The sequence below is a fragment of the Rhinolophus ferrumequinum genome, chromosome 14 (genome assembly GCF_004115265.2).
Source record: "Rhinolophus ferrumequinum isolate MPI-CBG mRhiFer1 chromosome 14, mRhiFer1_v1.p, whole genome shotgun sequence".
Lineage (NCBI taxonomy): Eukaryota > Metazoa > Chordata > Mammalia > Chiroptera > Rhinolophidae > Rhinolophus > Rhinolophus ferrumequinum.
The window spans coordinates 41618115-41628868 of NC_046297.1; the positions used below are offsets into that span (position 1 = coordinate 41618115).

At 35.7% G+C, this 10754-nt stretch overlaps 1 pseudogene; it reads right to left on the minus strand.

Moving 5' to 3' along the window:
• Positions 1 to 9564: 9564 nt before the first annotated feature.
• Positions 9565 to 10443, minus strand: LOC117033720 (replication protein A 32 kDa subunit-like; annotated as a pseudogene).
• Positions 10444 to 10754: the final 311 nt, after the last annotated feature.

The window sequence follows — 10754 nt, forward strand, 5'->3', positions numbered from 1 at the left end:
TCCCAATCATGGCAGAGACTATGTTATGTGTTCACCAAATCCCATTTTATTTTCCTTTATGTAGGCACACTGAATTTCTATTTCTACATTTACCAAATTCTTGTGCATTTATGTTAGGGCCATGTGACTGAATTCTGGGGAAAAGATGTGGGTGAAAGTAAAGTGTACTGTTTCCAGGCCCAGCCATATAACACTACCTCCCACCTCCCACCCCTCCTATATTGCCTCAATCTCTCTTCCCTTTCCACAGTGACCCAGGAAGACATGCTTTTAAGACGGTCACTTTAAAACATAAAAGGAGCCTGGAAATCAGAGTCACTGCTTAAAGGAGACCATTGAAGGAAAGCTGATTGACTCAGTATGACGGTGATTGATTTAAAACAAAATGAAACAAACCTTGTGATTTTTAAAACAACTTAGATTTTAGGGTTTATTGCAATAGTATAGTCTGGCCTACCTTGACCAATGTACCAATCAAAGCATGTAATGGGACTATTTTTAACCAAAAAAAAGGGAAAGTACATCGCATCCATATTGTTATCACCCACAAACAACAATACCATGAGCATATGCGTTACTATTTACATGAAGACTGACACACACAAGCGTGCACGTATACACACGTATTTAAGTTGCCATGCCATTGAACTAGCTCTCAGAAATCATTCAAAAAATGACTTCCACGTTTAAAAAAGATTGATTCTCTCACCCATACTTTGAATTGAAATACTAATCAATTCTTACATGACCAACAATACAAAATTATTCTCACAAGCACTGAATTACCAAAACATATTGTAACAGAGAAAAACACTACTATGTCTTCAAAGTCAGCATCTGTAGGCCAAGTATTAGAATCTAAAACCAAAGCCAAGCATCAGATTTTAGAAAAATCAAATACTTCTAAAGAGATTATTTTATCTATCTGCCACAGAGGTATGAGAACTGCACTTATTACTTAATAGTCTGTTCCATTCCTAGGAAATAAGCAATGTTATTCTTAATGTCAATGAGAAGACAAATTTGCTTAATATGAGGCTTGGGCTTCAATTCTCCTGACACCGAGGCTAGGTGTCATAATGATGCAAATTTGAATTGTATTGGATGGGCTCAAAAGGGAATTGATACTGGAAGCCTTCATACTTTAATGATATAAGCTGTTAGCAGTGGACCTCACTGTACCCCAGCTGTTGCATCTGTAATTTCCTGATGGTTCCAGTTCTTGTGAGGAATGTAGAACAACCTGGTACATAATAACCATTTAATAACTGTTAGCAATCATCATCATGATCAATGTCATCATCATTATTACAGTATGGAAATTCAGATGTTGTTAGTACTGACCACAGCTTTGTTGTTCAATTTGTACAAGATTGTGAAAAAGAAAGTAAGCGATAACATATTTTCATTTTGGGTTTGTTTTTCCACCTCCTTTAGTAAAATATGAGTATTGCTATAAATAACATACATGTTGAAGCTACTGAGAATTGTGATAGGTGTTTTAAAAGTAGAAGTCAAGGAATACATTTCTGATCTAGATTTCTCTATATTTCAAAAGAAACTTTCAATTAAACGTTAGAAAAACCAGAGCATGCCATCTTGGAAAGATATTTTTAAACTGTGAGGAAAACAGCCTTAAGCAAGCCACATCCAGGTTTTTTCCTCATACTTTTTTAAACTGTTGTTTTGGAACCAACTTGTCATTCCTTTGTGTTTGCGCACACACACATTAGACAGAAAAAAGGGGCGATGTTAACACAAATTCTGTCAATCAGAGCTCAAGGTAAATGTATTTTTTTGTTGTCAGTTAATCCTGGATCCCCAGGTTTTTGGAAGTATATTGGAATCACATTCATCAGAGGGTCTCAAGGGACACATAAAGCTTTCAAATGCATGAGGATTTGGATAATAAGGTAATCTGGCAAATAGAGCTTTGAACTTGGCAGTGTAGCTTGCTACATCTCCAGCAAGATTCACAAAGTATCCGTTCCATCTCCCTTGGTTTACAGATGGCCAACTACTGTGGCCAAGTCAGCCCACTAAACAAGGGTGTTATGTTTCAGGCTCCCCGAATTTGGAGTTTCAAGAGGAGCTTGTTTTTCTTCTTCATCAGTTAGCTAGAGTTGAGAAACCCAAGAGTTGAAAACTTAACTATAACCTCAGGAACTACAAAGTACAGTGCTTATAAAACTACCCAACTATTTAGTCAAAGGTTTTAAACCTACTAAAAAGCTGGCCCCTACCCAGTCTCATAAAACACTGAATTGACATGTACCATCACATCACAAAACAGCATGCAGATAAGGTGACTTTAGATTCAACCAAAAATATACGTCACCTCCTAGATCTGCTAAAAGCTTAGTAGGCAAATTAACAAAAGTAATTTTAAATTTATTCAACTCCAACTAGAATATGGTGGATGTATCAAAGCACTAACCAAAATCTTTTGAGAACTTGGTCATAAACAAATCTTCAAGCATAAAACTGCAAATCTGAGCTTGTTTTTCTGTACAGGATTCCCAGACAGGCCAAAGACTTACGGAACTAGAATTTGTCCCTAAAATTAGTCTTGCATAATATATTCATAAAGGATTTACAAAACCCATGGAATTGTCCATTTTATAAAGCTGGAATGCTGTTGACCTAAGCCATTACTTGGGACTTACAAAAAACAAAAATCATAAGATGACTTGTTTTTACTTTATTGTTGTTGTTTTTTCTTGAAAAATATCTTATAAGGATAATGTAGATCTCATATGTTTGTTGCATTGAAAGGTTTGAGCTTCATGATTAGTAGTATTGGCAGCAGGTAATGTGAACAGTCCTCTTTACATGCACTTTGATTAAATGTATTTAGAGTTCCACAAGATGTATTTTGCCATGTTCAATATGGTGCTAGATATGGGTAGAAAAACAGCAGATATTTTTCCAAGCAGGAGGCATGAGATTGTTAAAATCTTCAGCCACCACCACAACATTAATTAGTGTGTTTCACCAACGAAGGCTGTAAGGTTTGTAAATGAAATTCTAGAAGGGGCATCAAGCTAGAACAGGATATGGAAGCCAAATGGAAAACATGAACCAATAAAAGAAGAAAGCTAAACTAACTAGAAGTCTAAGTTTAGGCTTTGAAGTCAGTTCAAGTATTGCATGCTTTAATTCTGATGTAATCTTAAAATGGTGGGTACAAACAAGAACTCAGAAACAGCTTTTGTAACTTTTGGACCAACTGCACATGAATCAGTTTGTTGATGGCTGTTGTGATTACACAGTGGTCTTTGCTGAATTACATCTGAATTAAAACCTTCATTCTCCTTAGGCAGAAATATAATAATGAATACTTATCAACAAGAACAGCCATCCTCCAAGCACATCTACCCTTACACACACACTTACAAAATTTTTACACATTATGTTACATCTTGTTGATATATCACATTATTTGTCTTAACAGCAAGACATAAGCTCTAGCACGCTAGCACATTCTTCCTGTATGACAATGTGTTTGTTCCTTGTTTGTCCTGTCATTTGTTTCATTTCACATTCTATTTAGTGAAATGATTGCTTTTCTGTGTGCAAGAATATTTTTCTGAGAAGAGATAATTCTCTGGATTTGAAAAAAACATATATTTCTTGCAGGATGGGAACTTCAAAAACATATGGCATAAAAGGACCACACCCATAATAGTCTTAATGGACAAAAGAATTCTTCAATCAGAATCACAGTCTATTAAGTATATTTTTCTGTCTGCTGACAAGCGTTAAAAATGAATAGTACACAAATGAAAAAATGTACATTGATTTTTTTTGGTAACAATCCATTTAAAATCCTCAGATGGAATAAGTGTTACCACTTCATTATAAAGTGTTTTTTCATATGAGCCAAATTAATTATTCTTTGAAAGAATTTTAAACTTTTTTTCCTTTGATAATAAATAGAAACGTTTAGTACCTACATGTTACTTTAACTTAAAAGGAAGAGTACGTAAAAGATAAAACAGGAACATTTGAAATCTGGCACATATCGTTGGCTTGGCTTAAATAAACTTTTATAAAAACTCTATGTTAAAAAAACATAAAACAGATTTGATTAAAAATACTATACATAATCTCAGTACCCCTATGATGGGAATTGAATACTTGGGTTTATGCTTATTTATAGAATGTATGTGTGAATAATTAACAAATAAGGGCACACAACTAAGAACTACAATTATATAAGAATAGGGTGTACCACACACACAGCGCAGAGTGACGGGATGGCCGTGCTATTATATTTAGATACTAGAAAACGGCCCACAAGAGTAATAAGAAAAAGCCATTGCCATGATTTTCTGGTAGGCAATTACAAAAGTTCAGCCTCATTAAATTATTGAGTGTCTAGTAAGTGCTGAGGATATGAATAAGAGATATACACAAAAAGTGCAACACAAATGATAAATACTATAGCAAGATATGTGCAAGGTACCATGGCAAAACAAAAGAGAAAAAGATCAGCTCAGTGATGGCAGGGAAGAAAGGATCAGGGAAATCTTTAAGAAAGAGAGAATATTTGAATTGGATCTTTGAAAAATTGGCAGGAACTCTGAGGGTGGAAGAGGGAAGGGATGCCTAGGAAGATGGAACAGGTATGAAACTGGATGACCTACTTGTCAGCTGTTAGTAAGTTGTTCAGTGGTTCTCAAAGAGTGGTCTGTAGACCCCTCTTTCAGGAGCTCCATAGCTCAAAATTATTTTCATAAAACACTAACATGTTATGTGCCTTTTTCACTGTGTTGATATTTGTATTGATGAGGCTAATGCAATGGTGGTAAAACTGCTGGCCCCTTTATATGTATCAAGGCAGTGACACCAAAACAATTGGATTCTTCACTTTTAAAGAAAAAAAAGAAGCCAGTTTCACTTAAGAATGTCCAAAAGTATTAATTTTATTAAATGTTGACCCTTGAGTACACATTTTAAAAATATTGTAATTGATGAAATGGGAAGTAAACACTAAGTATGCCCACTGCATACCAAAGTATTATGGTTATTTCCAGAAAAAGCACTTGTGCAATTGTTTGGGTTGCCAGCTGACTGAGGCACTTTCTTCATGGAACACCATTTTCACATGAAAGGACTGACATACAAATTATAGTTATTCAGACTTGGTATTTGGCAGATGTTTTCTCCAAAATGTACAAAATAAGACTGTTACTTTAAGGATAACGAGACAATTTTTTTTCCCAATGATAAAAATACAAGCTAACAAATGAAAATCAGAATTCTGAAAAACTTGTATCTACCACTGTGAGTTTGACAGCTCCCCAATACTTACAGATTTTTCTGATGAGATTGGTGACTTTTTTGATATTGTGCAATAAAATGTCAACATTTGGAATATCTGCATAACTCTGTGAACCACTTTTCTTTTTTTTCCCACAAAGACCAGGTTATAAAATCACACATGGGTAAAAGATCCATTCAAAGAGCATCATAGACCAATGGATTTCATATAGCAGACTGTGGAAATTATTGATATAGTTGCAGATTCCATATTGCAACTAACCTTTAAGAATCTACTAGTTTTTCAACTGTTGGTGTGGCATAAAGAAGAATACCCAAATTTATCTGAGAAACTTATCAAAATACTCCTTCCTTTTCCGTATCTGTGTGAGGCCATACTTTCTTCATATAGTTTGACCAAAACAATAATCACAACAAATTGAAAGGAGAAGTAGATATAAGAATTCAGCCACTTTTTATTAAGGCAGACATTGAAAAGACGTGAAAGTGTAAAACAATGCTACTCTTTCTCCTAAATTATACTGTTTCAAAAATATAGCTTTTAAAAATAAAAATGTGTAACTTATGCTAACATGTTTATTATGTTTATTACTGATATTTTAATAAATCTTTTTGAAAGTTGTTTAATTTCTAATTCATTAAATATCAATAGACATAAACCACATAAACAAAAGATCTTTGGGGTCCTTAACATTTTTAGGAGTATAAAAGGACCTTGAAACCAAAAAGGTTGAAACTGTTTTTACTGAATGAAAGAGAGAAGATAGACATGGCAGGAAGTGTGAGTTAATACAGGGGCCTGTGCTTGATGCCAAGGCCTATGGTCCTTTTCTTGTAAGAACAGGAATCATTGTAATAGTCCTTTGTTAATACCAGCAAACACTTCAAATACAAATGAAAAATAAAGACACACACACGCGCACACACTTCTAGGCTGTGTGCAATTGGTTTCAGTAATTTTTTGTAAATGGCTTTATGGAGGTGTAATGTACATACTATAAAATTCACTCAATTTAAGATCCAATTATTTTTTTTAGTAAATCTATACAGTATTGCAACCTCACCGCAGTTCAGTTTTAGGACATTTCCATCACCCCAAAGAGACCCCATATGCTCATTTACAATTAATCCCTGTTTACATCTTCAGCCCCAGGCAACCGCTACCTAGTTTCTATCTCTACAGATTTGACTTTTCTGGACATTTTACATAAATGGAATCATATAACAAGCGCTTTTTGTCTTCTTTCACTCAGAATAATGTTTTGAAGGTTCATGTAGGTTGTAGCATTTATCAGTAGTTTGTTCTTTTTCATTGATGGACAGTTACTCCATTGTATACATGTGCAATATTTTGTTTATCCATTCACCAGTTGATTGATTTTTGTGTAGTATTCAATTTTGGCTATTATAAATAACACAGTTATGAATATTAGCATATAAATTTTTGAGTGGAAATGTTTTCATTTCTCTTAGGTAGATTCTTAAAAGTTGAAATGTTAAGCAGTATAATATAGTATGCTAAGTAGTGTAGTACATATAACTTTTTTTCAGAGCATTATTTTAATTTCAATATATTTATACCCAAAACCGAATTTATTTATTTATATATTTATTTATTTATTTATACATTTTTTTTATTGGGGAATATTGGGGAACAGTGTGTTTTTCCAGGACCCATCAGCTCTAAGTCAAGTTATTGTTTTCAATCTAATTGTGGAGGGCACAGCTCACTAGCCCATGTGCGAATTGAACCGGCAACCTTGGTCTTAATGAACACGGCATTCTAACCAACTGAGCCAACCAGCTGCCCCCAAAACAGAATTTATTAACCTTTAGCCTTTTCATAATAAAGAAGCTAATTTATCAAAAATAGTTCAATATACACTTCTTATGTTTTCAAGTCAAAGTATTTCCATGTTTTACATGATCTCACGAAATAGTGATATACATGTAATTTTAAAATTACTTTCAGATTTCTAAAATGTTCTTTGCTAGAAATCTCTGTGATTTAAAAAAAATAAAATAATGGGAACTTCCTAATTTGTCACTGGAATGTAGTAAAATTCATGAACCATGTTCAGAAGCACAAAATATCCTGCAGTATTTTTTTTCTTTAAGATTTTATTGGGGAAGGGGAACAGGACTTTATTGGGGAACATTGTGTACTTCCAGGATTTTTTCCAACTCAAGTTGCTGTCCTTTCAATCTTAGTTGTGGAGGGCACAGCTCAGCTCCAGGTCCAGTTGCTGTTGTTAATTGCAGGGGGCGCAGCCCACCATCCCTGTAGGGAGTTGAACTGGCAACCCTGTGTCTGAGAGCCCACACTCCAACCAACTGAGCCACCCGGGAGCTCAGCAGCAGCTCAATGCAAGGTGCCATGTTCAATCGTAGTTGCAGGGGGCGTAGCCCACCATCTCTTGCGGAGTCGAGGAGTTGAACTGGCAACCTTATGGTTGAGAGCCCACTGGCCCATGTGGGAATCCAACCGGCAGCCTTAGGCGTTAGGAGCACGGAGCTCCAACCGTCTGAGCCACCAGGCCGGCCCTTAGTGGGATCTTTTGAAGTACAAATTTTAAAAATTTTATGGAATGCTATGTATCTTTTTTTTTTAATTTATGCATCTATTATATAGTTGATTTAGCATTGAGGAAATATTTGCCTAACTTAATGTCATGAAGATTTTTCTCCTGTCTTCTTTCAAAAGTTTCAGTTTTATTGCTTGCATTTAGGTCTATGACAAATGTTGAGGAAGATTTTTGTATACGGTGTGAGATAATTTCTCACTGAATTGCCTTGGCTTCTTCACTGAAAAATCAATTGATGATAAATGTAAGGTATTATTTCTGAGCTCTCAATTCTATCACATTGATTACCACACTGTCTCGATTGCTGTGGCTTTAAGTACACTTTGAAATTGGGAAACATAAGTCCTCCAATTTTGCTCTTATCAAATTTATTTTGGCATGGGTCCTTTGCATTCCATACAAATTTTAGGAAGAGCCTGTCAATTTCTACAAGAAAGGTATGGGGAATTTGGATAGGGATCGTGTTTAATTTGTTGATAAATTTCAGGAGAACTGGAATCTTAACAATATTGAGTCTTCCATTCCATGAGCATGTAGTGCATCTCCATTTATTTATAATCTTTACTCTCTCAACAATGTTTTGTAGTTTTCACTGTACAGATCTTGCACTTCCTTTGTTAAAATTATTGCTAAGTATTTAATTCATTTGGTGTTATTGTGAATAGAATGTGTTCGCTGTGCCCATTTTTGGTTTCTTTATTGCCAGCATAGGGAAATACAATTGATTTTGTAGACTGATCATGAAACCTTACATGAGATCATGATCTCGTGTATCAGGTCTAGTTTTTGTGGGTTCCTTAGAATTTTCTACACGCAGAAACATGCCATCTGACAGTTTTACTTCTTCATTTCCTTTTCCTTGCCTGATTATACTGTCTAGAATCTCTAGTACAAAATAAAAAGTGGCAAGAGTAGACATTCTTGTTTTGGTTCCAATCTTAGAGGGAAAGCTTTTAATCTTTCACCAGTAAGTAAAATCTAAGCTGTAGGTTTTTTGTATGTGCTCTTTATTAGTTTGAGGAAGTTTCCTTTTACTCCTAAGTTGTTGAGAGTTCTTATTAGAATATGTACTGGATTTCATCAAGTGCTCCTTTGTCTATTGAAATAGTCATATGGTTTTGTCCTTTACTAGTACAGTGTATTACACTAAATCATTTTTGGACTTTATTTATTTTTGCAATAATGTAACTATTTTATTAAATATATGGATGTATTTATATTGTGCAAAACACTGTAGCATTTCTTCCGCCCCTCGGCCTGAGGCCACCATTCTAGAACCTCATGTTTATAAAAACACTTTGGGCAGCAGTCATAACATGATGAAGGAAAGTGCAATTCTGAAAGTAATACACATAACTAAAATGGGGAACAAAAACAGGCAGAGGTTAGTGGGTTTCTTGGCTAGCTCTTTGCTCATAGGCCCTACTCCTATTCTCTCAACAGGAAACATTTTAGGAATAGAGAGACTCCAAGTATTATTTTAAGTAATACCACCCACCTCTCTTGGTAGCATTCCTCTTCTATTTCTATCTATTCTGATGTTATAACTAGCTAATTTGTAACTTCTTTAAGAAATCCACTCTGGTTTACATCCTTGTCAGTTGCCTAGATCCCTTTGAGCTTCAAAGAAACAGAAGAGCAGTATGTTTCAAAAGGACATCAATTGAGACTTTTTGTAGAAGAAGCCTACTTTCTAGAAGTCAATTGGCCAAACATGCACAGCTGGAGACAACAGACTGTGAAAATAGGTCCAACCAGAAAATATTTCTGTGGATTTAAAATAATCATCATCCACTGTGGAAAAAATGTGTCCCTGTTGCTTAGAAAATCCACAGCTTGCTTGACTGAGACTACAGTCATGTGCTGGAGCTGATTCTTGAGTTCGTGAAAGTTCAATCCTTCAGGTCTTGGGCAAGCCTTAATTAAATTCAGCACCTGGTTTTGGGCCTCAGTGAGGCCATTACTGGCATGAAGCTATTCCCACCAAATTTCCCTGCTTTATCCATTCCTAGCTTGCTGATAGGTGCACTCCCTGCTGAGTGCTGGCTGTTAGCTTTGCTCAGTATCATGTGTGCATTCACTACTCTCTGAATATGTGCAGTGAACTCATTCATATCCTCCGGAGGCATGATCATCAAAGCCACCAGGTATTTTTTGTTCTGAAAAGATCTCAGATGGCCAGCCACTTTCACATACGTTTCTGGAGGAACCACAGTGTTTTCACCACTGGCGTCATCTGTGTCAACCCATTGGGGAACATCCATGGATGCAGCTATTATGTCACCTATTTTGTAAACAATGTTGGTTGGAGTCTTACTTGTGTGTCTGATTATCACCACATTAGTGACCTGTGAAATCTCAACATTCCCAATTCTGAATACTTCATCAAGCAGAATGGCAGAAAGCAGCTACAATATGATACAGGATACAATGTGATAGGCTCGGGTTCTTGATTTCTTTTCAGCCTGAGAAGGTGCCAATGATTCAAAGCCCCAGGGAACTGTGTGTAGCCACTGGTTCCCCCGAAGGTGGAGCTGCCATAGCTTTCAAATCCACTATTCCACATCTTGGTCATGATTCCCTCAGGAAAGAGCCCCAAAAGGTTCCAGTCTGCTGGGTACGCCAGACGCTTCAGCCATTTTTGGACTTTAAATGAACCTTGCAGGCAATTTGCTTTTGTGATTTTTGGATGTGTGGTTTAGTGTTTTCCATTAATTTGGGGTTTTGGCCAATATTTCTTACTTTTGTTTACTGCACCTTTTACAACCTTTCTGTGTCTACTTTTATGCATATGTGCTGGATGGTGTTCCACATTTCCCTGAGGCTTTATTCATTTATTATCATTCCTTTTTTTTTTTTTTCTGTTCTCTAGATGGGCTAATC